Raw genomic sequence first — 23,759 nt, forward strand, 5'->3', positions numbered from 1 at the left:
TATTGAAGATTAGATTTGGTTTAGTACTAGAGTTTGGGGTGCATGCACTGATTTTAAGAAGCTGCAAGAACAGCATGTCACGGGCACAGAGGACCTGCCCCGATCCCGCTGTAACGGGAGATCAAGTACGTTAAAAGTAAAAGGAAACCGCCTCTAAGAAACAGAAAACTCTCTGCAACAGATTTCTAATGAATATGGAAAAAAAAAAAGCGCATCAAATTGAAACACAGCACTAATATGTGAGGAAAGAAGTGATGTTTGCTGGGTGGGAGAGCTGGAAGGCCACGGGCCGACGTCGAAGCTGCTCACGTGCCAAATGCACAAACGCTTCTGCATCAATCGACGTTCAAAATACTCATCTTCCCAACCGCCGTGCTTCACACCTTCTTAAAAACAAGCAGCAAAGGCTTTTGTTATGATAACAAATGATTTTTTCTCTCCCACTTGAACCAGAACCTTCCTACCTGCTCACAACAAGCATCTCCTCCCCAAGTCTCCAAGTCGTGGCTTGAATCAAAGGCGGTTCCAAGCCTTGTTATGATGGCAATGACTAAAAGCCAAACCATCCGAGAAGCCCAGCTTTGCCTGCAGCTCTTCCCCGCTGCCCCACCTCCCATTGCCAGGATTCCTCAGCATTTCCCCTCTCCCAAAACACTGCCGAGCCCCGTCCGGCTCCACAGCCCCGTGCCAGCCAAATACAAAAGTTTGCTGAGCACGACAAAAGCCCTGGAAGCTGAGCTCACCGCTCCGACATTCCTACCGACCTTCCAGCCGCAACTGGCACCTCGTTTCCAGGACTCACCGGGTTTCTTTGCTCGGCATCACCCTTCCTACCAGCTCACTGCAACTTGTGATTTTTGCCTTTCCGGATCCAGCACTTGGAGCAGAGCACGGGGTAGATTTGAGATGACTGTGCTGCTCTGAGATTTCTTATCAGCAAGTCATCGACCGCTCTCCCCAGGAGCTCCGCGGCAGCGGATCACTCAGGAATCCCAGTTCTGGATTAGAATCAAGGGCAGTTGGTTTGTTTCAAACAAGAACTACCAGTCTATAAACCCCTCGCACAAAGCTGCATCTTATTGACTATTTTTAATAAATAGGGCCTGCCCAGTAAATTGGACGATTGTTACAAATAATAAAGGAGACGGACTTTGATTACAAGTATTGAGAAGCAATACAGGGGCATTTTAGGATTGAGTATTTGCTTTCCAACGCGAGTTCTGTCAACTGAAACCAGCAACTCGGAGCGAATACTCCTTAACAAGCAGTTTGGAGCAGAGCAGAAAAACAGCACCGCACAGCAAGAGAAGAACCAGCCTTTTTTATTGTTATTTATTTTTATTTTTTGTACAGCAGGCAGAGAGCACAGCAAACGCCGCGGCGCAGAGGAGAAGGCAGGACTACAAGGTGAGATGTGTGTGTGCAAGGCACACAAAGAGCCGTAAATAACGGCTGAGATCTGGCAAGGTTCATCTTACTGGTATTTGACCAGCTAGCATAGCATTACTGGGAGTCACCTGGGTAATTCCCTGCTCAATGTGACACACAACCTCTTAGATCAGGGACCATCTGCAAATAAATCTGGACCCCAGCGGTGATATCATCTGTCACCGTGTCTGGTGTAGCACAAAGCACCTAAGGAGGACAGAGGGTATTTTTGGGGAAGGGGAGGGAAATTAAAGCTTGATTTTTCAAATGCATCAGGGTGACCAATCAGCCTGCCCTCAGCAGGGCTGACAAAATCCTCTGCCTGGACACAAATAAGGAGCATAGTCAAGGAGACGGAGCCTTTAGCGAAGCGCCTTGGAGAGCAGCCTTTAGGAGAACCCATCGGGGGATTAGACACACCAGCAGGTTTGGGAATGAGGGAGGAAGGAGATAATCAGATCTGAAATTCCCATCAGTATGAAATGAGACTTAACTCAGTAGCTTGCCAACGCAGACTGACTGTTCTTTCTAATGTCTGTGACAACTCTGCTTCAAATTTCAAGCTTCTCTCAGCAGTAACTACTCCCCCACGTAGCTGTAATGGCCAGAAAGAGACCGGCTTTTATGTAACCCCAAAAGACTCGCAGAAAGGGAAGCAGCAGCAACACACACACAGAGAACTGAGAAAAAAAAAAAAAAAGAAAAAATTCAGCAGAAGGCTCTGCTGAGTGCTCAGGGCTATATCCAAGCTCACAATGCAGCCAGAGAGAAGTGGGATGCAGCAATCAGAAATGCTCCAGTTCCACACTCGGAGAGAGACCCAGCAATCAGTGCTGCATCCCAGCAATAGGGAGGGAAATTATAGAGCAAACTGCCATGCGATGCCACAAACTCCTCCATCCCGCCAGCTGTAACAAGTATTCATTCCCAAAACCGCGCGTCACGGGCTCATCTGTCATTAAGAGCCCAGGCTGGCAGCAGCTGAGCAGGAGTCGGCAGCAAAGGGCAGCTCAGCTGCTGCCTTTCACAGCGCTCTGTTCTCCCCAAAATCCACGGGGGAGATGAACGAGCGTAAAAGGTAAAACCCCCCGGGGTGTTGGGGAAAATGTTGCCCACCATCTCCTACCAGCCGCTAAGATGGAAAGCACAGGCTGCGTTTTCACCCACCATCGCACAAAAGCTTTCCTGAAGCGCGATCTACCAAAGTCACGGGGCCTTTGGGAGAACACAGCACGACAGCAAAAAAACCCACCCGTAACCCCTTCCCTTTGCGTATTAACAATCCACTTCCATCCCCAACCGGAGAACTTTGCGGATAGGATCTGCCGGCATTACGAGAGGGGCGTTTTGGCCCTGGCGTGGGGCTGCACATTGCCACGGCGCGGTGCCGACCCCAGGAACCGTCCGCCCTCATCTCGCTGCATAACGGGACATTGTACAGAGCAGTCCTTGAGACAACAAACATCCAGCCCGCTCAGTTCCCACAGTAAAAATACTCTCTTATTTTCCCCCTCTCTTTTTTTTTTTTTACCCTCCTCTCCAGTCTGCTGGCTCTAAAAAATGCAAAAGGAGGCTCAGAAAGCCATTTTCTGCCTTTTTTTTTTTTGTCTGGCTTGTGCATTATCATCATCATTTACTGCCCTCAAGGGGATTGCACAGGTGTGACTGCAAATTTGGCTCTTCCTTTTAAACTTTTGTTATCAGCTTCACTGAAGATGATCTTGCTGGAATGAAGGGCAGCCTGGAGAAGGACTCACTGGGAGAAATGGAGCTGGGGGTGGAAGGCTGGGGGTGTCATTAACGGGGAACATCCAGATCCTCCTGCCTTCTGCTGGACTGCAAATAGCCAACAGTTTGACCTCGACTTTTTTTTCATTCCTAAAAAACACACCACTGCCCTAATTAATGTTTCCCTTCATTTAGCTGAAAAACAAGTTAAACACAGAGGGTCACCTGGTGTTCCTATCAATGCCTGACTCGGATACATGCAGAACAAATGCATTTAAATAAAACTCTACAAGAGATGCGACAAGAGAAAGGCAGTTTAGCTCAATTAAAGAGAGCCGTCACAGGGATTTGATGCTCAGAATACAGAACTATTGATTAAATAGGAACTCAAGCTCCAAAACAGGGAGGTTTCAAGGTCTTTGCTGGGAGGATATACATCAGGAGAGGCAGGGCTCCTTCAGCGCTACAAGAGCTCTGGCTCTGTTGCTTCCTAGGAAACAGGAGCAGCAAAGGGAGCAGAACGCTTTCTGTTAAACCTGGGAATCATTTGGGCAAGGATGCAAGGTCAGTGACAATACCGAGGAGCATCACGAGCTTCAATCAACAGGTAGTTTTGGCGTACTCGGGTACAGAAAATCTGCTATAGGTTCTCAGATATTTTAGGAGCAGTGGACAGGTGTCCGTCCATCGGCAGGAGGTCTCCAACCTGCTCTGAGCCCCAACCACTGTCCACAGTCAATGAGACTATTCAAGGAATCAGTCTTGACCTGTCCCAGGAGAAAAGTCCCCTGAGCAGTGACAGTAACCTGAGAAAGAGATGTCTACTAAACTGGGATTGTCACTCTGCCCCAAAAGCCAGACCTTAAAGGTCAAGGCTGAGACGGTTTCACTGACAAAGTCATCCATTTGTTTCTATCCCAATCCAGGCAAAATGACCTCTGGATAAAATCTCAAGATTTCATTTTCCAAGCTTCTGTAACAGCACTGAATTCACTTCGAATCATAGAATCCTTTTGGTTGGAAAAGCCCCTCAAGTTCATTGACTCCAACCGTTCCCCAGCCCTGACACTGCCCCATGTCCTGAGAACCTCATGTCCGTCTGTCCAACCCCTCCAGGGATGGTGACTCCAGCACTGCCCTGGGCAGCCTGTTCCAATGCCCCACAGCCCTTTGGGGAAGAAATTGGTCCCCAGATCCAACCTCAGCCTCCCCTGGCGCAACTTGAGGCCGTTTCCTCTGGTCCTGGCGCTGGTTCCTGGGGAGCAGAGCCCGACCCCCCCTGGCTCCAAGCTCCTTTCAGGCAGGTCAGAGATCAGAAGGTCTCCCCTCAGCTCCTGTTCTCCAGGCTGAACCCCCAGGTCCCTCAGCCGCTCCCATCACACGTGTGCTCCAGCCGCTTCACTTCAGAAGGTCTCAACGAGAAGAGATGCCAATTTAGGTGGCAACACAAGCAGCATCATTCCCAACATCTCCATCAGGATGTACCGCGGGTTCCGAGCTCACGCTGGCACTGTGGGGACGCCTGCGCGGAACCGCGGGCCAATCTGCCAAGGGTGCGGGGCTGCTAAAGCAAAACAGTGCGGAGTTGCTCCTTCCCAGGAGGAATCGCTGCTAACGAGGAGAACACGTTTTCCTCCTCTCCTTCACACCGGGCTCCTCCAGCCAGACGAAAGGCTCGTGCCCATGAGCACCGACAAAGCGCTCGGTGCAAAGCACAACTCTCACCGTACAGCAGCGCATTTTCATCCTAGGGCAGCACTCGGTAATTAAAACGGAAAGAGAGGGTGTGGTTTCTCTTCTAAACGACTTATTCCTGAAGTCGGAACATATTTTAACCTTCCTTTTCAGCAGATAAACTCTGCCTCATTTGCGACTAAGCTCAGCCTCCCCTCCTTTAACACACACACACAAAACTATTTTGATTAATGAAAGAGTAGGAATAAACCAGTTCCAAGTGTTTTCTATACAGCTCAACTGCTCTTTCAGTTTCTACTCACGCCTAGATAATTATATCACAGCTCTGAGTGCCCCCACCCTTCTGCTGCACTTGGGGAATACTGGAAAGATAAGTCTTTTCTTAATTATTAAATGTAAATAGCTCATTAAATATAATCCAATTACTTTAATTGTAAGAAAAAGGAAGTAATTACAATATGTACATGTATTCTTGCCTGAACAGTTTTAATATCTTAAATGAATCTTTGCAGCATTAATATTTTAAGTTAACCTTTGACACGAAGCAAAAAAAAAAAAGACACAGACTCCCTGCTATTTTCCAGAAGTGTTATATCTGCTGGGATTTCTGTCACAAAAAAACCCCATAAGAACAACCTCGAGCATCTAAATTAAAATGGTTTATGAACAGCGTCTTAATAAAGTCAAAATAACACGTGGGTTTTCTATTGTGGAGGGAAAAATAATTAAAAAAAAAAAAAAAAGAAGATACACGTGATGCCACATTAAGGCCCTGAATATGTTTTTTGCATCTCAGGAATCAAGTGAGACGGGTACGACCATGAAGTGGGGAGAACAGGCAGGTCCGACCCCACCAGCACCAGAAGCCCCCATGTCTCTGGGGTATTCCAGGCAGTTCTGCCCCACACCTACAGTCTGTGCTGCCCAAGGAGGGGCAGAAGAACCCGTGCTGGTGAAAAGGGGCCTGCCCCATGGCTGGGCTCACCCTGTTCTCCCGCAGAGCTGCGCAGCGAGGAGACCCCCCGGAAACACCCGACCTGGATTTGGTGCGCGGCGCAGGCACGGCGCGCGACCCCGAGCTGCCGTTCGGGATCTGCAGGCAGAGCCGCGGGGAGCCGCGAATCGCAGTCTTCTGGTTTTGCTCAACAGCGTGACAATCCTTGGACTCACTTTCTCCGTCGGTGCAGCCAGCGGGACCGAACGCCCTTCCAGGCAGGCCTGGGCAAGGCCCCGCTGCTTCAGTCAGCCCCCCCGGGTCAGATTTCAGCTTGGACGTGGTGACACACGCCTGCATAATCTCCTTGGGACAGTCAGAAAAATATTCTTTTTAAGCTGTAGTTGTTTCCATTTTGCCTATTCTGAGCCCAGCAGTGATCTCACCTTACGTAATCCACAGTGCAAACTCCAGGCTTTGCACCATCCAAGACTATTGCAGAGCGCTTGAAACCATCACTTTATTGAACCCATCTTTTCGGGAGAAGAGAGACTAGACTATATTAGGGATGCTAAAGATGCGAGTCTTTCTATCAAAGCTCACCACAAGGTCTATAGTAAGCTGCTTTATGGAAACCTCTCATGTGAAGCCAGACCCTGGACGTAACCTCCTTGATACAATATTGAATTCTCAATAGCAACCGAAAGGCTATTTTGTATAAGTTAATTACAGGCGTTTTTAATTTAGCCTCCAAAAGGGACGCAGCCAGTTATTTCACGCTGCCCTAGACAGAAGGTAAAGGTTTTACACAAGCTGTGTTTATAGCTGTTCGCTTTCCTCCAGCAAAGGATTGGCTCGGCAGCTGTCAGTATTCAAAGAACAGGATCTGGGTGTGTGCACGGTTCTCTCTTGCCTTTTTTTTTTTTTTTTTTTTCTCCTTTTTGCAGCTGCAAGGCCAAAACCATAAGAGTGTGTGTGTTTTTTCTGACGGTGCACAAAAGCAGGGTGCCTGAAAGGGAACTCGCTTCCGCTCTGGCGAGCACTCAACCAACTATTTGCTGGGCTAAGGGGTGGTCGGGGAACTTTCACCCATCCATTCAGCCAGGGCTGCTATTCCCCCTCCCTCCCAATTAAATCCCATTTTTTGCACTCCATGCATGAACCGCAGCTACACCAATACATCAGATATTGTGGCTGATAGTCTCCTCTGAATGCCACTTAAAGCCCTCCAGCGCGGAGCTGCCTGAAAGCAAAGCATCATTCATTCTTTGAGCAACAGGAGAAAAAAAAAAAAAAAAGACTTTTGCTATAGAGAGACTTGAAATAAGACTCTAAGAAGTAGGAAAAGGGCATCCAGCAAAAGAGGAAATGAGAAATTAAAACCACATTCAATCTTATTAGCGGTAATACAATAGGTCAACAAAGTACTTCGCAAAACTCCACAGCATGGGAACAATTTATGCAGAACTCCCTCCTATGCGATCAGTGACACCAGCCCGTTTGGCTATTACAGAAAAAAGGCCAAGATTGTCAGCGGCTATTTAAAATAGCCCAGCTGGGAGGGGAGATGGTTGGAGATATTCCCTCCATTGGAGGAATATTCCGCCCCCCCTTTTCCATCTGAAACATCTTCTCTCTCCAGGGATTTCCAGCGTCTTATAAGCGAAGCCTCTTTGAAGTACCGCAAAGTGGCATTGCTCATCATTTCAGTAATGATAGTAAATAAGCTCCAGTATTTTGTTGATCCTTTTCCTTTTGCTTTACAAACAAAAGGTCAGAGTCATTAGCCCAGTTTTACGAGCGGGCAGAAATGGAGGCTGGGAAGAGGCAGGTTGCTCTGTAACATCACGGGAAACGTCAGCGAACAAACAAGACAAGAAACCCTAAACCACAGGATTTAAGAACAGCCAAGCCAGGTCATCCAGCCTCCAGATAAACCAGCATCCTCCATGCATAAAGAAAAGAGCATGAGAACAAAGCGGGCACAGCGCAAATTCCCCCTGCTGTCCTTTTCCACATCCCACCTGAAGACCACGCAGGAACAAACACCATCATTTAATTGTCCTTTATGGATTTCACTGCCACAAACCGGTCTCTTCAGTTTCTGAACTCATCTAAACAGTCAGCGTCCGCAAAATCCCAGGGCAGCAAGTCCCATATTCCCCATACACCAGGTGAAAAGACGCTTCCTTTTATGCCCTTCGTTCTACAATTAGGAGATTTCAATCTCACATCTCTCATAAAGGAGTCGTTCAACTAAACGTATCACCGTTCATATGAAACAAGCCCCTTCCAAGAAGAAGGTTATCTGGCTGCATCACACAACATGAGAAGCTCTCCATTCTTATCGAACGCTTTTAGCGGAAACCTAAATAATCAACTCCCTGTTTAGGTTTGCTTTACAGCAGCGGCAAGAACAGATTCTTTTCAGTGGAAAGCTGCGTATTGTCCGCCCCATTCTCAACTGTACCCACTGTCAACAGTAACGCAGGAGAATCAAAACCTCCAAGACAACAGGTCACTGGTGACCTCTGAGCAGCTCAGCACCACAGAAATTTAAGCCCTTGAAACAACTGCTGCTTCTTCAGCATCTCCCATCTTCCTCCCTTGGCACCACAGCACCCTTTAAACCACCAATTCTCCCCAAAACAGGTCTGGGACACTGCTCTGCGAGAGGAGCTGACACAGAAGGTGTCGAAGGAACAGGGCAGGACACCACTGACCCCATTTCTGGGAGAGCAAGTGAGATTCCTCGTCCTTTACATTTTCTTCATCAAAGCCCCTGGCAGATACATACTTGAGATGTGTCCGTGCTCCGCTGCTTCTCCAGCAGCAACATAATACCCGAAAGCTTTACTGCGATTTCAAGAATTAGGGGAGGATCTTGAGGAACTATTTCCCAGGCCCATTACGGCAGTGAAGGCAAACTGAGGATGGAGAATGCGATTAACGCTTTGCCTTGCTTGCTCAACAACAAAAAAAAATAACGTGGAAGTTGGTGCTTCGCTTCTTCTGGGAGGGGACGGACCTTCTACCACCTGCCAGGCAGGGGAAAAACCACCCTGCGGACCTCCAGATGGAAAAATAAATCTTATCTCAATCAGAATTAGGCCTGAATTTGATAACCTTCTGTAGAAGCTCCTGTTCGTCAGCGCCACCGGCAGCCTCCCCTCCTCAAAAAGAAAAACACACGGGCTTTTTATTACACGGAGTTGCAAAAATACAAAGGAAGTAAATGTCACCAGGGTGGTTCTGTTCTGAGCAATCATTTGCTTATTACCCAGAAGCCATTTCCACATGCCTTTTTTTAAACCCGGTGTTTATAAATACCCCAAATATTTAAATAAATGTTAATCTGCCTTAACTTAAAGGCCCGATCTCGCAAATATTTATCCTTGCACAGTGAGAATAAATACCCAATGCAAATACACAATTCCTCACTACAGCTCCCACCAGAAGAGCGCTGCTGAAAACAGTAACGCACCGTATGAAAATAGGAAAAATAGTCGCATTTTACTTTCCTAGACGTGAAAGTGTCACTTTTCGTTTGCCTCTGTGTATTTTGCGCAGTGTTCTTTTAGAAACTAGAAAAAGGAGCAAGGCCAGCGCTGAGCCATCTGTTCTGGCTATTTTAACCCTTTGGCAGCGCGGGGTTTTGCTGGGTGCTGGGAATTTTATACGTAACACAATTGCTATTCAATCCTTTTCCTGGTTTGTGACTGACTCGTGCGGCACACACGTATTTTGCTCAGCAGAATGACCAAGGGCTAAATACTATCATCATACCTAGCAAAGACAAAACAAAAACCTTACCTTTAAAGTTATCAAACACTGGAGTCCAAGAAAGCCCAAGCTATCTAGAAGGATTAAAGCCGAATTTTACACTTGTTGAAATCTTCATTATTACAGAAATAACCTGACTTTGTGGAAACATTAATCCTAACAACCACCTTTGTTCTTCTATCACCACAAAAAATATTTAAAAAAAAAAACCACCAACACGAGAAGGATTTGCTGCTGTAACTATATACATATGAGGCAATCGCTGAAGTTTTAACCCCTCCACCCACACTGCGCGATTATCTAAGCTTTGTGAATGAAATCAACTTTTCCTAGGCCAGCCCTGAAGAATGAGATATATTCAAAGCATGTTGAGAAACTGGGTTGGTAGTTATCATAAAGGTTGTATTCTTCTTAATGAATCACTGCTTGCAAATACCTTCTGAGCTGGAACTTAAAAATACACCATTTCTGTTTGGTGTGTCACGTTATTCAGAAGGAAACCGGTTTTATACTCCGCTTAAAAGAATTTTACTGTTAACTCATTCCTTCAAACCCCACCAGCAAGATCTCTAAAGACACGAGGGCTGCAGTTCCAGCTTCTTCTTCAGGAAGCTGCTTACTTCACTTGCACAAAATACAGTAGCCAAAAACACACCCTATTTCCCCTTTTTTTTTTCCCCTCCTGCCCTGCCCCCAGCATGGTTTTGTAAAACCAGAGCTTGAAAGATTTGTCAGGAATGTAGACTGGACAGAAGCTGAAGTGGGAACGGCCCCAGAGCGGCGGCACCATCGCACCGCGGGGCCTGTGTGGGGCTGGGGGCAGGAAAATTCAGCAAGGGTCTCGCTAACGTCCCCGTGCAGCGGCTTGGAAAAACCTGATCGGGAGCAGACAGCTTGGAAAGACTTTATCTTCACAGCTGTGAAGAGGAAGGAGTCTGACAGGCATGAGCCATCAGAAGGTCTGAGGTTTTTTAAATTTTAAAAAAACCACAACAGAATTTGGGGTATTTACTTTTTGATTTTGTTACCAGACAGATAAAAAAATATCACATTTCTTTTTAAAAGCAGTGAAGATATGCAGTTTAGGGAAGAGTTTGCATTCAGTTCACCCCAGGAAGTTCATCCTCTTACAAATTATAAAGTACAGAAAGGCTTTGCCCTGTTTTAACTGGGCTACACAGGGAGCTGGTAAACCTGCTCCTCCCCACAAAGAGAACGAGGGTTTGAACCAAGCAGAAATCAATGCTTTGAAAGGTAAAACTAGGTTTGATCCCCACCATCACCAGCCCACCCAGGGGCAATATTGACAACCGTAGCTTGACCAAGGATCAGTATTAGGTGGGTCTTTAAAGCTTAGGTCACGTTCTCACACTCAAACTTCATGTTTTCAAGCACAATCCTAAAAAAAAATGTTTAAAAAGCCCAGAAGTGGAGTGCCCAGCCTGCTCCACCCCACTTCCTGGCTGAAGTTTGTCCTTGGCTGTGAATGTGAGCGGATTTTCAAAGTCACTCTAACAACACGCTGTGTTTTCAGTGGGTACATGTGAGCCTGGCTTTGTTTTTAACTGAGTTTTGGATTAAACTCTCTGTCAGTTTCTATGACAAAAACCCACTCAAGGTCAACAAGGGGCAAATCAGAATGAAAAGCATCGCAACGCAGCATTTTAAATTCCTGCAGCATTTAGCAGCAACTCATTCTGCAGATGTTTAAAATAGGTTGAAAACACAATTATTCCCCTTCCTCATGTGACCAAGCATACGGACTTTAGCACTTCCCATAAAGCACTGTTTTCACATCAGCTTTGTCCCAGGGAAGCACAGCCGCCCTGCTGCCTTCTCACATCTTCTGCTTTCAAGTTTTCCATCTCACGAGTCTTTGGGAAGGACACACAAAGTGTGAAGGTTACAGAGGGCTCCATCAATTATGGCCCTGTCTGCAGCAGGTGTACTTAATAAAAGGTTTTTTTTTTTTTTTTTACTGTTACTCATATAATTTCATGTCCAACATCTGCAGTGCTGAAAAACTTACACTCTCAGTGTTTTGGGGTGTCTGCTCCTGGCACGAACACATCATGCAGTCCCACCAGTGGTCTGATTTGCATTGAAGTGCCCAATTCTGCCGCTGCTACTAATGAAAGCGAAAAAATAAAGCCAAATGGAAAACTTTTGGCAGGAAAACCCAAAAATCCCACCATGGGAAGGTCCTTGAGGCCAAATAATAGCTAACAGGGAGGAACTGCAATCTCTTACCTTTCTCCAAAGGACATATGCTATTTGTATCCCAAAGGAGTAACCCCAGCACAGGCCTAAATGCTGGTGAGGTACAGCCTGAGGACATTCCCTAACAACTTATTTCCTCTCTGGAAGAAATATGGTCTGAGGTCACTGGTGGCTCAGCACGTTTGACCAAACTACCAACCATATCCTGTTATACCCTTTAAAACCTCCTTTCAGAGAGCACCTATGGATTTAATATTGGGGGGAACATTTCCCAAAGCATGCTACAGGCCCCCCCCCAGTCTCACCCCAAGTGGTTTTAGGTTTTGTGTGCCCATAGTTAATAGTCCAGGGGCTTACACACATCCTTAAAGTGTACCCAGACACAGGGTGCACCCAGTTGTGGGGCAGGGAGCCAGCCAGGACGGAGAAGTTGCTTCCACAGCAACCCTGCATGAGCGCAATCAGCGGAACCTGCACCAAACCAGGGCAGCCAGCTCACACCCAGACAGACAGACTTTGTACGCAGACACACAGACGTTTGCACAAGCACTGATGTCAAACCCAGCCAGCAAAAGGCTGAAAACAGCCTGGAAATGGAGAGTCCCTCTTCCCCAGCATAGAGGGGACCCTGCAGCACCCCTTTTCTCCCCAAGCCATTCCCCGCTAAGTCAGAGCTCTGTAATGGCCCCAGGACAGCAGACACCGGCAAGGCCTCGGGAAAGCCCAGCAGAGCAGCATTCCCTTAACCCGACCCGGGCCCTGGCACCCCCCGGGCAGGCCAGCCCTGCCCCTGCCCCCCAGCCCCTCCGGCCGGCCCAGCCTCAGCCCGGGCACAACGCTGCACCGAGCCATGGCCCCTGGGAGGGGCTGGGCAAGTGTCAGCCCAGGGATGAAGCCATTTCCTCCTCCCCGAGCCCAGGCCGGGGCCGGGCTGCCCCCGACCCCCCCAGCCCGGCGGCGCCGGGGCCCACACAACCGGGGCCTCACTATGTGGCAGGAAACAGTGCCCGGCTCAGCCCCATAGCTCACTATTTGGCAAGGGCCTAGCGGCCCACCCCAGCGCCTCCGCCTCTCTCCCTCGGGAAGAGGCGGTCTGGGAGGCCCGAGGAGTCGCCGCTCGCCCCTCTCGTACTCACCCCTCTCCGCGGCTCTGCCCTCCGGGCCCCCTCGGCTCGCTACCACCAGGGCGGGCCAGCCCGGCCGTCCGCCATTCCACAGTTCCCCCTCCCTGCCCTGACTGGGCCTCGCCCCGCCTCCTCCCGGCCGCCGGTCCGCCGCGCCATTGGCTCGCCGGCCAGTGATACTGCCACGCTATTGGCTAGTCCTGGATGTCTATCAAAGCCGTCCTACGCCACTTGCGTACGGAACTGGAGTAGCAGAAGAACCCCACCCAAGCCAGCCGCGCAAAGAGAGTAAACAGGGCGGAACCTACCATTAGAGGAGGTAGACGGGGGGAGCACAGACAGGTTTTACGACAGATTCCAGGGGCAGAGGGGAGAACCGCAAAACCACACGTAGCCACGACATTTTAAAGATGTGTGTCTGAGTCTGTGAGGGCCAGAGATCGATATTCTTCCACGTAGCTTTAGAGGAAAGGAGTCTCTGCGCCTTCCGCACCCCCCCCCCCTTGGAGAGCTCCCCTTTGGTGTTACCTTTCGCCTCTATGGTCTCACGCCCTGCGAGGAAAGTTCCACCTGGGGGAGCGGGGGTGTCACTCCAGGGCGGGGCGGGGGGACGGGGTGGGAGGGGCGGGGGGCAGAGTTTTGGGGTCCGGGCTGCGGGTGGAGGTGGGGGTTCGGGGGCAGGGTTGGGGCCGAGGGTGGGGGACAGGACTGGGGGGGGCAGCAGGCGAAAGGAGTGGTGGCATGGGGGGGCTTTGGGGAGAGGTGGGGGCTGGCAGTGGGGCGGGGGGTGCGGGTGACAGGGCCAGCGCTGGGCTGGCGAGTGGCACCAGAGCCTGTCCTGCCGCAAACCCTGAGGGTCCCCACTCACCTCCCGCCCCCAAACCAGGATGGGGGGGCCCCCCAGAACTGGGGGACATGGGGACAGCCAGCCCCCCCTTGCGATGGGGTGATGGCCGCGGGGAGCAGTGGGGTGATGCTGGTTTTGGCTCCCGCCTCTGTTTCCCCCAGGGCCTGACGAGGTGGGGAGTGGAGCCAGGGCATAAACGAGCCTCGTTTAACGAATGGGGCTGGCAGCACGTGTACGGGGGGCACACACGATGGGTCCCGCTGAGGGGACACCGTTGTGCGTCCGCGTCCCACAGGGACACCCGCCTGGGCAGAGCCGCGGCGATGCTGACGGCCTCCCCAGAAACCGCAGGAGCGTAGGCTTGATCAGAAATTACCATCACGCCGCATTCCTGCCTGCGCACCTGGATGTTAAATCTTCCCTCCCCGCCTGGCGCTCAGCACGAAGCGCCGGGTTCGTTTGTGTCGCAGGAGGGGAAGAGGGAGCGGGCAGGACGAAGGGCACGGGGCACAGCCATCCATCTCTGCCGTGCTCGTGCTTCAAACCCGACCGCGGGGAGTAAATCACCGACAATCCCGAACAGATGCCTGTCGGTGCTGCTGGGGAGGGCACCCCGGCCACGGGCATCACCGGGAGCGTCCCGGGGGTCGCTCTGGTGTGTGCACATTTTGCCTGCACCTCAATCATTTTGGCTGGAAAATACCCTCGAGATCATCGAGTCCAAGCGTTAACCCAACCCTGGCACTGACCCATGTCCCTAAGAATCTCATCCATACATCTTTTTTTTGTGCATGTTGCAAACGGCCATTTCTCGCCTGTTTTGCATCGCTGCCCTCCGTGCACAGCCGCCTTGGGCGTGATGCTCAGCACCTCCCGCTGCCCTCTGCACCCGCTGCCCCCATCCTGTCCCAGCACCCGCTTTTCGCCCTCGTGGGTGCAAGACAAGGGCTGAGGTGCTGCTGTTTTGCTCCAGGTTTTCCAGTCTGCCAGTGCGCCGTTCCCTTGAAGAAGCTCTGCTTCTATCTCAAGGTGTCACAGCCTCAAGGGAACCACCTAATCTGGATCTGCACTGCAACCTTTATCTCTCCCCGGCTGTGCGAGAGACTCTGTTTATAGCTGCCGAATAATACCTGCTAAATTGCAGGATCCAACCCCCCCTCCCGGCCCCGCGGTACCCCCTGACACTTGTTTCTCTGCGAGAGGGATGCTCTCGCCTGCCAGGTGCTTCTCGGTGTTTTGCTGGAGGTAAATGATGCTCCTGGGGGTGGGGAAGGGCAGCCGGGCTGCTCCTGCCTCCTGCCTCCCTCCCAGGTGGGCTCCAGCCATGTCCAAGCCCTGATAACCCCATCCAAGCCCCGATAACCCCATCCAAGCCCCTGATATCCCCAGACAGGCCCTGGCTCAAATTGCCGCCCATTCTGGCTTCATTCTAACCCCGCTTCCCTCAGCCTGGGCTTTGCTTCTGCCGAAAACAAGGGGGGATCCAGCAGGTGCAGCCTCATCTTCTCATGATCCAGGGATGGAGAGAGGGAACGTTCTCCATGGGAGGGAGGAGATGGCAGCTTATCAGAGCCCGTGTGCCACCCCAGCCTCGCGCAAGGCCACGTCCTTGCCCGGGGGTGGTGGCCCTGATTCCCATGGACCACGACGCCCGGGCATCAATCTGAGCTGCAACCACGAGCTGGGGTGTGTGGGATGCACAGGGTGCACGGGGCATCTGGATGTGCCCCAAGGATGTGTAGGGCACGTGGGATACCCAGGGTGCACAGGGTGCCCAGAGATGCACAGAATCGTAAAATCGTGGGACCATTTTGGTTGGAAAAGCCCCTGAAGATCATGGAGTCCAACCGTTCCCCCAGCCCTGGCAATTCCCCATGTCCTGAGAACCTCATGTCCGTCTGTCCAACCCCTCCAGGGATGGCGACTCCAGCACTGCCCTGGGCAGCCTGTTCCAATGCCCCACAGCCCTTTGGGGAAGAAATTGTTCCCCAGATCCAACCTCAACCTCCCCTGGCACAATTTGCAACGGGGCACGTGGAATGAACGGGGTGCGCAGGACACATGGGATGCCCGAGGCATGTCGGGTATCCATGGTGGGTGGGATGCACGGGATACCCGGGATGCAGTGGGACACGCGGGATGGCCGGGATGCTCAGTGCACAGGGGGTGCGAGGGGTGCCCATGGCACCGCTGCCCGCCGGGTCCCCGCGCCAGCGTGGCGTCGGGCAGTTGCTGCGCCGCTGACATTTACTAATCAGCTCTAACCTCCGCCGCACACCCGCTCCGTCTCGCTTGCTGTCTTGTCTCCATGGAGACTCCGCAACCTTTGCTCACTCGTTAATGGTATCTCAGCAAACGAAACTCCAACGCCACCCAGCCTTCCCCTCCCGGCCCCCGGGAGAAATCCTCGCCTCTCACCTCCATCCTCGTCCCCTCCCGCCCATGGGGATAAAAGGGACGAGTCCTTGTTAACGAAGGACCCAGCCACGCTGGGCCGAGCCGGGGGCAAGTTCTGACGGCGCGCGCGGGGAGGAGGAAGAGCCGCCATCCTCCTCGCCGCCAAAAAAAAACAAGGCCGGGGGATTTTATTGCTGCGGCAGCAAGGACAGGCTCTGGCCATGCGGGATGCCGGCCAACAGCCCCTTCCTGGCTGATTTATTGAGTCACGAGGCTCAGCACAAGCCGTTGTGTGTTCCCCCCATCCCAAACCCACCCCTGCCCAGTGGCCAGCACCCGCCGAAGCCGCCGGCACCCAAAAATCATCGGGAGGCAGCGGCAGCTGCCGGGAGCACACTCCATCCCCGGTGTCCTGCTCTTGCCGACTCTGTTTTCAAATTAACATGGGAAAGATGCCCATTACCTGCTTCCAGATAATGACTATGATTAGGCAGAGCTCTGCTGCCAGCCGAGATCTGAAGGATTTCTCTGCACTCCAGCAGCGCTTGCCGGTGCAAAAACAAGAGCAATAAAGTGTAAATAAAAGACTAAAGAAAATAACGCGGTCCATCAGCGGAAAGGGTGCGCGGAAGCAGCTCTAATGATGGGCTCTCTGCGGTGCTGGTGGTGGCTCCAGCCCCGCTACAGACAAGGCAAGGTTGGAGAGGGGCTGCCCCATGCCTGCACCCCCCATTCGAACCCGGCGCTGCCTCCACTTGCTGGAAACTGGGGGTTTGGCAAGAAAAATTCAAGATGTGCACTTGTAAGCTGCAGTGTAATGAGTGAGGCTGTCCTGGGGGGACTCCTGGCCCAGCAGACAGAGCCGGGGGCTTAAGGAAGGGAGAAAAACAAATAGCCTGATCTCCTGATTATCTGTGTCCCCAGGCCACCCCCGTGGGGACACCCACAGCCCCCCGGGGCGGGGGACGGGCAGGGAGCAGCGCGGGACACGCGGTGCCCACGGGTACCAGCCGGCTACAGAGCATCCCTGGGGGCACACGAGGGGATGGGATGGGGCCCAGCACCCCGCTGCCAGGTGGGGAACCCCAAAACTTTGCTGTTCGTGGGTCCCTGGCTCAGCCAGACCCTCCTCATCCTCCTGCCTGGGGGCAGGCATGGGGCTGGCAGAGCCCTCACTGACTTGCAGCGTCTCCCCTACGTCCTCACGTGCCCCGAAGCCCCCCAGCCTCCATCCCCCGCACCCTCAGGGCTGCCCCACAGCATGTCGCCCCATGGCACATCACCCCACCGAGCCCCCCGTCTCCCCCAGCAGCCCCAGCCAGGGTGACCCCCCCAATTGGGCTGCGCTGGCAGCAGCATCGCTCCCGTGGCGGCTGCAGGAGGAGGGTGAAGGCGGCAGGCACGGGGGAGGAAGGCGACACCGGGCTCGGCTCCCCCCCAGCAGCTCCATTTGTCACCCTGCAGCCCAGGGCCGGGAGCTGGTTACCTGGGGGGGTGAAAGAGGCGGGGACCACAGCCAAGATTGTCCCCATCCTCTGGGGATGCTGGGGTGTCACTGGGGGCACTCACCCTCATCCTGATGCCAGGGGAGGCACAAAACCCCCGTCTGTGCTGCCAGGCTGAGCTCCTGCCCCCCCCAAACCTCCAAGACCCCCCCGCCATGGCCAGGGGAGGTGGAAAACCACGGCCACAAGATCAGCCTTGCCAGCAGCATTTGAGGCGGCTCCCACCATCCCTGGGGCACAGCATCACTCCCTGTGCCAAACCACAGGGACAGGCCCCCCAGAGCTGGGGTGTCACCATGTCCGGCTCAGGGTGACGGTCCCCGCGGTCCCGGGGGGGAGGCTGAAGAGGAGCTGCCATTTCCTCTGCCAGCCGCTCCAGGCAGAGCGAAAACCTCCAAAACTGTGTCCCACATGTGGCTCGCAGGCGAGGTGGCTCCGCGGGGACCCGGTGGCCTCGTGTCACCCCACTGTGCTCCCTTGGCAGCCCCCCTGGACCCCCATCCCGGGCAGGGGCAGCCGCAGTGCCTGCAGGAGCCAACCCAGTCCCAGTCCCTGTCCCTGTCCTGGTCCCAGTCCCAGTCCATGTCTATGTCCCAGTCCCTGTCCTGGTCCCAGTCCATGTCCCAATCCCAGTCCCAGTCCCAGTCCCAGTCCCAGTCCATGTCCCAGTCCCAGTCCCAGTCCCTGTCCTGGTCCCGATCCCAGTCCTAGTCCCAGTCCCAGTCCATGTCCCAATCCCAGTCCCTGTCCCAGTCCCTGTCCTGGTCCCGGTCCCAATCCCAGTCCTAGTCCCAGTCCCAGTCCCAGTCGCAGTCCCAGTCCATGTCCATGTCCCAGTCTCAGTCCCAGTCGCAGTCCCTGTCCCTGTCCCTGTCCCAGTCCCAGTCCCAGTCCCTGTCCCTGTCCCTGTGCCAGTCTCAGTCCCAGTCCCAGTCCCAGTCCCAGTCGCAGTCCCTGTCCCTGTCCCTGTCCCAGTCCCAGTCCCTGTCCCTGTCCCAGTCCATGTCCCAGTCCCAGTCTCAGTCCCAGTCCCTGTCCCTGTCCCTGTGCCAGTCTCAGTCCCAGTCCCAGTCCCAGTCCCAGTCTCAGTCCCAGTCCCTGTCCCAGTCCCAGTCCCAGTCCCTGTCCCTGTCCCTGTCCCGGTCCCAGTCCAGCCCAGACAGGGAGCGAATCTCTGCTCCGATTCAGCAGAGTTCCCAGCAAAGGAGGTTTCTTCCTTTTTTTCTCCCCCCCTCAGTGATAACAAATAATAACATAATCCCCTTAATCCCTCCCCGAGGAGCCGGCGCACACCCGGCCGGGAAGCACCGGTGCTTCTGCCGCCACTGATAACTCGCCCCGCCGGGGCCCCCGCGAAAACCAACGCTTCGGCTCACGCTCTGCCCCCCAAAACCCCACGTGCTGCCCCTTGGCTCCCCTGCCCTCCCCAGCACCCCCAGAGCCCCCACCCAGCCCCACTGCCAGCCTGGGGGGATCTCGGCATCACTCCTTCCCGTGGGGCACGGCCACCACGACCCCACAGAGCCCCCAGCCCCAGCTGGGGGGGGCAGCTGCCCCTTCCCCAAAGGGGGACATGCTTGGGACCCCCCCTGAGGACATTTCCCCCCCCCGGCTCCTGCTCAGGGACATGGCGAAGCCCCTGGAGACTGAGCTCTGTGGGTGCCCTCCCCTCCCACCCTTCTGGACCCCATGGGGATCCCCCAGGTGCCCCCACCCCAGGGGAAGCTGAGGTGCCCCCCGGCACACCCCAGCTGTGCCCCACGCTTTGGTTTAGGAGCAGCCGGGGTCCCCAGGGTGCTGGCACAGATCCCGCACCCTCCACCCCATCACAGGCTGCCAGGAAGGAACCCAGGCGTCCGGCTGCCAAAACCCCCTCCCTGCACGGGGACCCCAGCCTGCCCTTTCGCCACGGGGTGGGCACACAGCCCACCCCCCCCCACACCACCATCATCCAGCAAATATTAATAACAACCCCTGCAACAGCCTTTGCTTTTATTCCCTGGCTTTCCTGGCCCCTGCTCTGCTGAGCTCAGCTCCTCCGGCTCCAAAACGCCTTTTTAAAATTACTGGAGAGTGGAGACCTCTGCAAACGCTCTGGCCGCCCCTGCCTCCCCCTCCACGCCGGCACCCACAGCACCCGTGTGCCGCGCGGGGAGCGGGTGCCATCCGCCCCGGTGATTTAAAAGGCGCCAGGCTGGGCTTGATTAAAACCGAGTAAAAAGCCAGAGCCAGGGCAGAGAGGGGGATTAGATCGCTCGGGGGAATGTTAATGGACTCCAGAGCTTTCTGCCCGGCCGGCAGCTGGGTCGCATCCAGCGCGGGGTGGCTGGGGACGGGTGCGCCGAGTGCGCCGGGGCTCAGCTGGACCCGGGAGCGCACGGGGAGCCCGAGCTGCGGGTGGAGGATGGAGCGGGGGACATGGTTGGGGGGGTGGAAATATCTTCCGAGGGCCTGGCCCTTCCTCTGGGAATAGCCGGGGTGGTCTGGTCCTCCAGCCGGGCTCTGCGCCGCCTCCGCTGCCAGCGCAGGAGGCTGAGCCGGCCGTGGGGACACGGCACAGCAGGCCTGGAGAGCATCGCCAGCACCCCATGTCCCCTCCCTGGCTGTCCTGGGGGGGGGCCAGCAGCCCCTGGGGACATGGGGGGCTTCAAAAGGGGCTGTTTGCCAGGGTGGTCCTGGTGGGAAGGGCTGGGGTGGCAGCAGGGTGCCAGCGTTGGGATGGGGTGCCAGCGTTGGGATGGGGTGCCAGCGTTGGGATGGGGTGCCGGGGCCCCCCCAACACAAGATGCTCCCCACCCCGGCTGCCAGATGCAGTGGATTGCAGGTCTGACGTGGGAAATCGCCTCCCTTCCTCGTTAGCTTGTGATTAGCATGTCAAGTGGTTGAAGTTGGTGGGTATAAAGGATGCGAGCTAAGAATAATGGCTTCAATTTTCTTCACGGCACAGCCATTAATTTGAAGGAGAAGGGGGTGTCCAAATCTCCCTGGGCAGTTCCAGGGTGCTGCCGCTGCCCCCCCGGCCCCCACCGTGGGGCTGGGGTGGGTGACGTGGCCCTCGCCCCTCTCTGGGTGCCGACGGGCAGCGGCAGCGCTGGGTGCCGGTGTGAGCTCGGCACCGGCACGGGCATCCCGCGTGCTTCCCCGTGCCGGGGCGATGGTGCAACCAGGAGCGGGTGTGCAACGCGTGCGCACCCGCACACCCCATCCTCTGCCCCCCGCACCGCCGGGGACACGGCATTTCCCCAGTCTTGTCCCCCCCGGGTCTGTCCCCATGCGTCGGGCAGGGGGAGGAGGGCAAATTCCTGCTGTGTTTCCAAGGGAATGGAAAAAAGTCGAAATGGCCGCAGAGCTGCCTTTTCCTGGCACTTGCCGGATGCCGGCAGCGGCGCAATGAGCCTCCGTCCAGCCACACTCCCCGTGGCACATGGGGCAAAGCTCCGGTTCACCGCAGCTCAGGGGTCACCGCTCTGCCGGTACCCAGGATGTGGAGCATCCTTCATCCCACCGTCCCGCAGCATCCCCAGCTCCGAGCACCATCTCCAGCTCCGGCATTGTTAGCACCACCAGAGGCCAGAAACCTCCTCCCAGCAAAGCTGCTTAATTAAAATCACCATTTCCCAACCCGAGGAAGCGGCGTGGCCAGGCAGGTACAGCCAGGCACCCGCAGGCCAGGCTTCGCTCTCCCTATTCGTCCCACGTCACCCTGGGCACTCGCCCCAGGTGTCCCTGCGAGCAGCACCCAGAAACCTTCGATAAGCGAGCGCCGCGTGAAACCAAGAAGGAGCAAACCAACCATTTCCCCACCAAATTTCGAAGGCTTTTCTCCTTTTTTTTTTGCCTCTGCCCTCCCCACGCAGGCTCTGCTGGCAAAACCCCGGTGAGCGCCGGGCACGGCGGTGGTGGCGATGCTGGGCTGTGCTGATAAACCCCCAGCAATCAGCCCAATCACCAGGCTTTTCAGGCTCAGAAATGGCGCACGCTGCTTGATAGATTTAATTGAGTCTTAAAAAAAAAAAAAAATAAATAAAATCAAGCTGTGCTCCGAGCAGCCGGCCCTGCCCGGCGAGGCTGCGGCCGTGCCAGGCGATGTCTCCAGGCAGGATTTACCTTCCCGGGGGGGGGAATTTCTCGGTCTCGCATTTGTTTGCGCCCACCTTACCAGGGTGTTCATCAGGCCACAATGGATTTAATCTTCCTTCGCTGCTGCTTTTGGCCACCTGAAATGAAAGAGAGGAAAAATGAGGGGAAAAGAGTAAATTCGATGCTTGCGGGAAGCGTCGTGTTGGAGGCGAGGGAATGGTCACGCCCCCCCAAAACACCCCCCAGGAGCGGCTGTGCAGGAGCCGGCGGGGGGTCCCGCACCTGTGGGGTGGGTGCAGGATACAGCCACCCCCCCGCCACCTCCCCGTGCCTCAGTTTCCCCGTTGAGCGTTGTGGCAGTCGGGGTTGTTGGGAGCCCACCAAGGTGGGCTCAGCACAGCAGCCGGGTGGCCCCCCCGAGGGGTCCCCTGTCACCCCGGCCGGTCCCCAGGCACCCGTGGGACCCCAGTGTGGAGGCAGCATCCTCTGCAGGACCCCCGGCCATCGCCCCCACCCGCAGCATCTCCCCCAGCTTACCTAAGGGGTGCAGGGGGCAGCCAGGGGGGCACAGAGGAGTCACAGCCCCCCCAGTTTGGCCCTTGCAGAGGTGTGGTTGCATTGTGGGACCTATTTTGTCCCATGTGTCCCCCCCCCCCAGCCATGCCGCCAAACACCCCCACGCTGATTTGGGGAGGGTCTGTGACCCACCAGCACCAGAGCCCCCCCCGGAAACGCTCAGCGGGCAGGAGGGCTGGAAATACAGCCCCCGCAAACACCCAGCGCACAGGGACCGACAGCCCCCCCGGGACGTGGGGGGGCCCTGTGAGCCCAGCTGGGGGGTCAGGGGGGCACCCTGTGCAGGGGGGGCGGGCTGCATTGAACCAGACTTGGTACCACCCAACGGAGCAGGGGGGGGCGCTTTGCAGATCCCCCAGCCCAGCAAAGAGGTGGTGGTGTGTGGGGGGGTCCCTTACCATCTCCCCCCCCCCCAAACACAGCACCGACATCTCCCCCGGCTGCAGTCAGCGCGGCATCCCCCCCGTTCCCCCCCAGCCATCAGTATGCACCGTGTGTTCCTCTCCATAGCAACCTCCCGCCCGCCCCCCCGGCCCCCCCGCGCCGCGCCAGCACTTTCCGCAGCAGCCCTGACCCCGCCGGGATCACTCACCTCTCCCACCCACAGGTAGCTGGTTCCCCCCCGGCCCCCCCTTTCTCCTCGCCCTGAGGATGCTGCAGCTTCATCTTCCCCGGCCTGGAAGTTGGTGGATTTTTTTTTTTATTTTTTTAAATTTTTTTTTTTTTTTTTTTTTTTTGCTTATTTTTGCTCCTTTACGGCGCTTTTCTCATCCATCACCGCGCAGCTGTTTGTGCCCTGTGTGTGTGTGTCCCCCCCCCGACCAGGTGACACCCAAGGTGCCCCATGGGTGCCAGGGGGTGCAAACCCATCCAGCCCCCCCCCAGCACCCCCAGCCCTGAGCATGAGGCGGTTTGGGGGGGCAGCGGGTCCCCAACAATGTCCCCCCCCCCGCGTGCCACAGCGCACCCCGATTTGGACCAAAATTCACCTTTCTCGCTGCAATTCTCACCTTAGGCTGGATTCCAACACCCCCCAAAATCCGGGGGGGGGGGGGGGGTCAGGCTCCCTCCAGCCCCCCCCAGCACAGCCAGGCTGTGCCACCCCCAAAGAGAAGCAAGAAAAGCCGCGGGCATCGCTCAATATATAGGTTTTTCTTTTAATATAAAAAAAGTGCCTATTAAAAATTCCTTCCTAAAGAACACAAAAAGACCAGGCGAGGGGAGAAGCGGGGCCGGGGGGGTCACCGGGGGGGCCGCCCCGGCCAGGGCAGCACAAGCTGGGGGGGGAGCACAGGAGGGGGGCAGGGGGGGGGGGGCTATTTTGACCAGGTGGGGGTTTTTCCCTTTTTTTTGCCTTTTTTTTTTTTTCCAGGGTGTTTTTTTTTCTTTTTTTTTTTTTTGCACAATCCACAAGCTGTACAGAAGTTGCCAAACCCCGGGGA

The 23,759-nt window shown here is 55.0% G+C and overlaps 1 protein-coding gene across 1 annotated transcript in view; it reads right to left on the reverse strand.

Moving 5' to 3' along the window:
• The window catches only part of WASF2 (WASP family member 2), a 32,151-nt gene extending 19,124 nt beyond the window's left edge, over nt 1-13,027 (reverse strand). The window contains exon 1 of the mRNA XM_065650638.1: nt 12,925-13,027. The gene's annotated coding sequence lies outside the window, so the exon portion shown is untranslated. The remainder of the gene's footprint in view (nt 1-12,924) is intronic.
• Between the last annotated feature and the right edge of the window lie 10,732 nt (nt 13,028-23,759).

The sequence above is a fragment of the Caloenas nicobarica genome, chromosome 23 (genome assembly GCF_036013445.1).
Source record: "Caloenas nicobarica isolate bCalNic1 chromosome 23, bCalNic1.hap1, whole genome shotgun sequence".
Classification (NCBI taxonomy): domain Eukaryota; kingdom Metazoa; phylum Chordata; class Aves; order Columbiformes; family Columbidae; genus Caloenas; species Caloenas nicobarica.